This window comes from Lipotes vexillifer, unplaced genomic scaffold (genome assembly GCF_000442215.2).
Source record: "Lipotes vexillifer unplaced genomic scaffold, Lipotes_vexillifer_v1.1 scaffold474, whole genome shotgun sequence".
Taxonomy (NCBI): Eukaryota; Metazoa; Chordata; class Mammalia; order Artiodactyla; family Lipotidae; genus Lipotes; species Lipotes vexillifer.
This window is the reverse complement of record NW_006772385.1, coordinates 2,490,112-2,498,065: the sequence shown is the minus strand read 5'-3', so window position 1 is coordinate 2,498,065 and position 7,954 is coordinate 2,490,112.

Below are 7,954 nucleotides of genomic sequence, written 5' to 3'. Positions count from 1 at the left end.
GGGTGCGGAGGGCAAAGCGGAGAGATTCCCGCACAGAGGATCGGTGCCGACCGGCACTCACCAGCCTGAGAGGCCTGTCTGCTCACCCGCCGGGGCGGGAAGGGCTGGGAGCTGCGGCTCGGGCTTCGGTCGGAGCGCAGGGAGAGGACTGGGGTTGGCGGCGTGAACACAGCCTGAAGGGGTTAGTGCGCCACGGCTAGCCGGGAGGGAGCCCGGGAAAAGTCTGGACCTGCCGAAGAGGTAAGAGACTTTTTCTTGCCTCTTTGTTTCCTGCTGCACGAGGAGAGGGGATTAAGAGCGCTGCTTAAAGGAGCTCCAGAGACGGGCGCGAGCTGCGGCTAAAAGCACGGACCTCAGAGACAGGCATCAGACACTAAGGCTGCTGCTGCCGCCACCAAGAAGCCTGTGGGCGAGTACAGGTAACTATCCACACCGCCCCTCCCGAGAGCCTGTGCAGCCCGCCACTGCCAGGGTCCCGGGATCCAGGGACAACTTCCCCAGGAGAACGCACGGCGCGCCTCAGGCTGGTGCAACATTATGCCAGCCTCTGCCGCCGCAGGCCTGCCCCGCATCCGTACCCCTCCCTCCCCACGGCCTGAGTGAGCCAGAGTCCCCGAATCAGCGGCTCCTTTAACCCCGTCCTGTCTGAGAGAAGAATAGAAGCCCTCCGGCGACCTACACGCAGAGGAGGGGCCAAATCCAAAGCTGAAACCGGGAAGCTGTGCGAACAAAGAAGAGAAAGGGAAATCTCTCCCAGCAGCCTCAGGAGCAGCGGATTAAATCTCCGCAATCAACTTGATGTACCCTGCATCTGTGGAATATCTGAATAGAAAACGAATCATCCCAAATTGAGGAGGTGGACTTTGAGAGCAAGATTTATTATTTTTTCCCCTATTCCTCTTTTTGTGAGTGCGTATGTGTATGTGTATGCTTCTGTGGGAGATTTTGTCTGAATAGCTTTGCTTTCACCATTTGTCCTAGGGTTCTATACATCCGTTTTTTATTTATTATTTTTTCACTTAAAAATTTTTTTTCTTAATATTTTTAATAACTTTATTTTATTTTACCTTTATTTTATTTTCTTTTATCCTCTTTCTTTCTTTCTATTTTTTCTCCCTTTTATTCTGAGCCGTGTGGACGAAAGGCTCTTGGTGCTGCAGCCAGGAGTCAGTGCTGTGCCTCTGAGGTGGGAGAGCCAACTTCAGGACACTGGTCCACAAGACACCTCCCAGCTCCACGTAATATCAAATGGCGAAAATCTCCAAGAGATCTCCATCTCAATACCAAGACCCAGCTCCACTCAACAACCAGCAAGCTACAGTGCTGGACACCCTATGCCAAACAATTAGCAAGACAGGAACACAACCCCACCCATTAGCACAGATGCTGCCTAAAATCATAATAAGTCCACAGACACCCCAAAACACACCACCAGACGTGGATCTGCCCACCAGAAAGACAAGATCCAGCCTCATCCACCAGAACACAGGCACTAGTCCCCTCCACCAAGAAGCCTACACAACCCACTGAACCAACTTTAGCCACTGGGGACAGACACCAAAAACAACGGGAACTACGAACCTGCAGCCTGCAAAAAGGAGACCCCAAACACAGTAAGATAAGCAAAATGAGAAGACAGAAAAACACACAGCAGATGAAAGAGCAAGATAAAAACCCACCAGACCTAACAAATGAAGAGGAAATAGGCAGTCTACCTGAGAAAGAATTCAGAATAATGATAGTAAAGATGATCCAAAATCTTGGAAATAGAATAGAGAAAATGCAAGAAACACTTAACAAGGACCTAGAAGAACTAAAGATGAAACAGGCAACGATGAACAACACAATAAATGAAACTACAAATACTCTAGAAGGGATCAATAGCAGAATAACTGAGGCAGGAAAACGGCTAAGTGACCTGGAAAATAAAATAGTGGAAATAACTACTGCAGAGCAGAATAAAGAAAAAAGAATGAAAAGAACTGAGGACAGTCTCAGAGACCTCTGGGACAACATTAAACGCACCAACATTCGAATTATAGGGGTTCCAGAAGAAGAAGAGAAAAAGAAAGGGACTGAGAAAATATTTGAAGAGATTATAGTTGAAAACTTCCCTAATATGGGAAAGGAAATCGTTAATCAAGTCCAGGAAGCACAGAGAGTCCCATACAGGATAAATTCAAGGAGAAATACGCCAAGACACATATTAATCAAACTGTCAAAAACTAAATACAAAGAAAGCATATTAAAAGCAGCAAGGGAAAAACAACAAATAACACACAAGGGAATCCCCATAAGGTTAACAGCTGATCTCTCAGCAGAAACTCTACAAGCCAGAAGGGAGTGGCAGGACATACTGAAAGTGATGAAGGAGAAAAACCTGCAACCAAGATTACTCTACCCAGCAAGGATCTCATTCAGATTTGATGGAGAAATTAAAACCTTTACAGACAAGCAAAAGCTGAGAGAGTTCAGCACCACCAAACCAGCTTTACAACAAATGCTAAAGGAACTTCTCTAGACAAAAACACAAGAGAAGGAAAAGTCCTATAATAACGAACCCAAAACAATTTAGAAAATGGGAATAGGAACATACATATCGATAATTACCTTAAATGTAAATGGACTAAATGCTCCCACCAAAAGACACAGACTGGCTGAATGGATACAAAAACAAGACCCATATATATGCTGTCTACAAGAGACCCACTTCAGACCTAGAGACACATACAGACTGAAAGTAAGGGGATGGAAAAAGATATTCCATGCAAATGGAAACCAAAAGAAAGCTGGAGTAGCAATTCTCATATCAGACAAAATAGACTTTAAAATAAAGACTATTAGAAGAGACAAAGAAGGACACTACATAAAGATCAAGGGATCAATCCAAGAAGAAGATATAACAACTATATATGCACCAACATAGGAGCACCCCAATACATAAGGCAAATACTAACAGCCATAAAAGGGGAAATTGACAGTAACACAATCATAGTAGGGTAATTTAACACCCCACTTTCACCAATGGACAGATCATCCAAAATGAAAATAAATAAGGAAACCCAAGCTTTAAGTGATACATTAAACAAGATGGACTTAATTGATATTTATAGGACACTCCATGCAAAAACAACAGAATACACATTTTTCTCAAGTGCTCATGGAACATTCTCCAGGATAGATCATATCTATTACGGAAAATATTTGCAAATGAACTGACAAAGGATTAATCTCCAAAATTTACAAGCAGCTCATGCAGCTCTATAACAAAAAAACAAACAACCCAATCCAAAAATGGGCAGAAGACCTAAATAGACATTTCTCCAAAGAAGATATACAGACTGCCAACAAACACATGAAAGAATGCTCAACATCATTAATCATTAGAGAAATGCAAATCAAAACTACAATGAGATATCATCTCACACCAGTCAGAATGGCCATCATGAAAAAATCTAGAAACAATAAATGCTGAAGAGGGTGTGGAGAAAAGGGAACACTCTTGCACTGCTGGTGGGAATGTGAATTGGTACAGCCACTATGGAGAACAGTATGGAGGTTCCTTAAAAAACTACAAATAGAACTACCATATGACCCAGCAATCCCACTACTGGGCATTTACCCTGAGAAAAGCATAATTCAAAAAGAGTCATGTACCAAAATGTTCATTGCAGCTCTATTTACCATAGGCAGGAGATGGAAACAACCTAAGTGTCCATCATCAGATGAATGGATAAAGAAGATGTGGCACATATATACAATGGAATATTACTCAGCCATAAAAAGAAACGAAATTGAGCTATTTGTAATGAGGTGGATGGACCTAGAGTCTGTCATACAGAGTGAAGTAAGTCAGAAAGAGAAAGACAAATACTGTATGCTAACACATATATATGGAATTTAAGAAAAAAAAATGTCATGAAGAACCTAGGGGTAAGATAGGAATAAAGACACAGACCTACTAGAGAATGGACTTGAGGATATGGGGACGGGGAAGGGTAAACTGTGACAAAGTGAGAGAATGGTATGGACATATATACACTACCAAACGTAAAATAGATAGCTAGGAGGAAGCAGCCGCATAGAACAGGGAGATCAGCTCGGTGCTTTGTGACCACCTAGAGGGGTGGGATAGGGAGGGTCGGCAGGGGGGAGATGCAAGAGGGAAGAGATATGGGAACATATGTATACGTATAACTGATTCACTTTGTTATAAAGCAGAAACTAACACACCATTGTAAAGCAATTATACTCCAATAAAGATGTAAAAAAAAAAAGAAGGGATTAGCTTTGAATAAGAGAAGGAACGTCTCTAGGATTGGAGGAAAGGAGTTTAGGATGAGCTCAGATGAGCACGTAAGCAGGGGCAGGGGTGGGGGCAGCAGGCTGCTGAGAAAGTTAATGCTTAAAAGCCTCTGTAAAGGTCATTTGTTGACAGAGCAGAAGGAATAGCTATTAGAGTCTGAGGAGGTCCCTGAAGGCCTGTTGCTGAGGAAATGACAGACTCATTCATTGCAAATCTATAGTGTATAATCTATGACTTTAAAAATAGTTACTTAGGGTTGAATTTCACCTTTTGTTTGCTTAAACAACAATAAAAAGAAGTGAATTCAACCATTTTGATTCCTATTTTAAATTTAATAAAAATAAAATATCTGATAATATCAGATTTTCCTACCAAATGAATATGGAAAGGGTAGGAAAACACTGGTCACTTATTGCCTCCTACCATTAAGTATAAGCCACCTATCCTAGGAATATCTAATTTCTAAATCCTTCACTCAATTTGTTACTTTATAAAAGTGTAGTTGTGATGACGAGAGAGGTAGGAAAGGCCTAAAAGCAGAGGGTTTTAGGTTTATTTTCATTTTTACCCATTGCAAGAGACAGACTGCTTCTACTATACCTACTAGGACCTTTTCAAATAACACAGTTATTTATAACATTATAATATGAGGCACTGTTGTATCACATATTTCCCTGCAATTGGTCTACAATGGTAAAGCAGCATGGGTTCCTCTGAGACTCTTGTGAAAATTTATTACAGGCTCAAGATCAAGAGTGTGCTCAACAGAGAATGATTCCACAGCAGATGGCTCTTTGGAAAAGGAAAAGAGAGAAAAGACTGCAGTATCATGTGAAAATGGGCTCTTGTTCAACAAAAATGAGCTTATCCAATTATAATGGAAATAGAGAAAGGACTAACAAAGGCTGTAATAGCCTTATGTCTTGCTACACCAGGTTCAACCATCACAGACTAAAATTCAGCATAAATGTAACCTGGTAAGAAACATAAAAGACACAGGAAGAAAACATTAGTGATACTCTCACTGCTGAAATTACATATTTTTTTTTACCCTAGGTTTGCTAATATAATACTGCTGCAGTGGCTACAATTTTATGATTATATATAATAATAATATTCACAAGCCTGAAAGATGGCCCATAGAAACTCTGCTTTCCTAATCCTGTTATTCCCAATTTCATTCAATTAACAATTATATATTACATGTCTTCACCAGGTCTGTCCACTTAAGGTGCAGTTGTTATAACAAAGGTATTATGCTATGGAATTTAATTTACTATGGTTATATTTAATATAAGATAGATATTCTTTATGAAACAGAAACAGACTCACAGACATAAGAGAACAGGCTAGTGGTTGCCAAGTGGGGGTGAGGGTGGGGAAGGGAAGGATTGGGAGTTTGGGGTTAGCAGATGCAAACTATTATATATAGGAGGGATAAACAACAACGTCCTCCTGTATAGCACAGGGAACTATATTCAATATCCTGTGATAAACCATAACGGAAAAGGATATGAAAAAGAATGTGTATATATGTATAGCAATCACTTTGCTGTACAGCAGAAATTAACACAACATTGTAAATCAACTATACTTCAATTAAATAAATTTTTAAAAAATATATATATAAATATATATATATAATGTAGATATTCTTAAATTAGGTAGGTATTATAAGACTAGGTTGATATTTCAGGTAATTTCGGGGGAGGAATAGCTTGCTTGAAAAACAGTGTTTCCTACTGAGTTTAGATTTTACCTCTAACAATTTCAGGTCAAGAAAAACCTTTACCTTGCATGTGTCTGTATGTATCTGTTGCATGTATATTAAGGCTAACCAATGCATCCTTAAGTAAGAGGCCATATCACTTTCTCTAGTCCTTAAAACACTTTGCCCAGAAACATGAAAACTGGCCAATTTCCAAGAAACAGTTTCAGAGAAACAAAAAATGTAAAACAATCAAACTTATGATATTCCTTTCCATACCTTTCAGCAATAGACTGCCACTATGAAACACAATTTAAAGTAAGTTTAAAAGATATCTAGAAAGACTACTTGCTAGCTATTATGATTTCAATATAAATCTTAATATATTAAAGAATTTTTTAGGGCTTCCCTGGTGGTGCAGTGGTTGAGAGTCCGCCTGCCGATGCAGGGGACACGGGTTCGTGCCCTGGTCCGGGAGGATCCCACATGCCGCGGAGCGGCTGGGCCCGTGGGCCATGGCCGCTGAGCCTGCGCGTCCAGAGCCTGTGCTCCGCAACGGGAGAGGCCACAGCAGTGAGAGGCCTGCGTACCGCAAAAAAAAAAAAAAAAGAATTTTTTATATCCCAATCCTCTTCACTGAAATAAAATTGTTGCCCTAAGAAATCCTACTCAACAAATAAGGCAACAATTCTCTTTTCCTGCTTTTCATTATTTCTTGTTATGATGGATAAAGACAAATAATAATATCTGACATTTTTGAGCACCTACTATTTGCCAGATATGTTTCAAAGTGCTCTGACTAAGCAAGACCAAGAAATTGGTCCATCTTTCCTAATATTTGCAGTTTAGATCAATCTGATGATACTAAGTGATTTGATTCATATTTTGTCTTAATCCCTCATTGATTTGTTAATTATGAGCAAGTTTCATGGGCAGTTGCAATAATTTAGTAAATTGCAAGAGTTAACTAAGAGTTTTATACAAAGACACGTTGGAAAAAAACTACTATAATGTAAGCTCCTTCATCCCTTGTCTCTCGACCACTACCATATTCCCTATGCCTAGGACAGTGCTCAATACAAAGGACATGCTCACGAAGGTCTGCTGAACGAAAGGGAGGAATGGGTGTATCACAAATGTGCAAACTCCTGGAAGCTATAAAGGTTATGCAGGTTCCTTGTTTCTTTCTCTGTCACTGCATATTCTGGGCAAGGGAATTAGATATACATCAAATAAAAGAGAAGGGAATTAATCAATGACAAGTCATTAAATGTGAGAGGGCCTTTCACATTTGAATTTCAAAGCATAATCCCTTTGGTTTTACTATTGTTGAGGCTTGTCATTTGTCTACCACAGCTTATCACTAACAAATTAAAGGCACAGAATTCCCATCTACTGTTGTAGATACTGGTCTGGGAAAAAAAAAAAAAATCTTGCTGAACAATAAGGACATCTGCTGGTTAAAATGCAACACTTCTATCCTTAAAATACTGCATCTAGATTGACAAGATTTGGGTAATAAAGTTTAGAATAAGTCCAAACTTGTGGCACCTTGTTAAAATAACCTCCTTCTACTAGAGTAATAATAAAGGTAACATTTGTTTGTTTCATTCCAGAGTTGCCCAAGTAGTGACACTATCTGAAAAAAGACTGAGCTCTCCTGACAAAAATTTAAAATGGCTAGGTTTCTGATCTCCTGGTTTAGGACACAATTATCTTTGAACTCAACAAACATCCAAGTGTCTGCTAAGTTAAGGTAGTGTACCAGATGCTGGCAAACTGAAGCTATAAGACGAGGCAGAGGCAGCAGATGGTCCAGCCTTAGGGGAATGGGGTTAAACTCAGTCAACATCAGCAAGAGACTGAGCCTACTACTTACCAGCACTGTGCTCTCACCATTTTATAAACATTATAGACCAGCTGCTTTCTACAAACACACT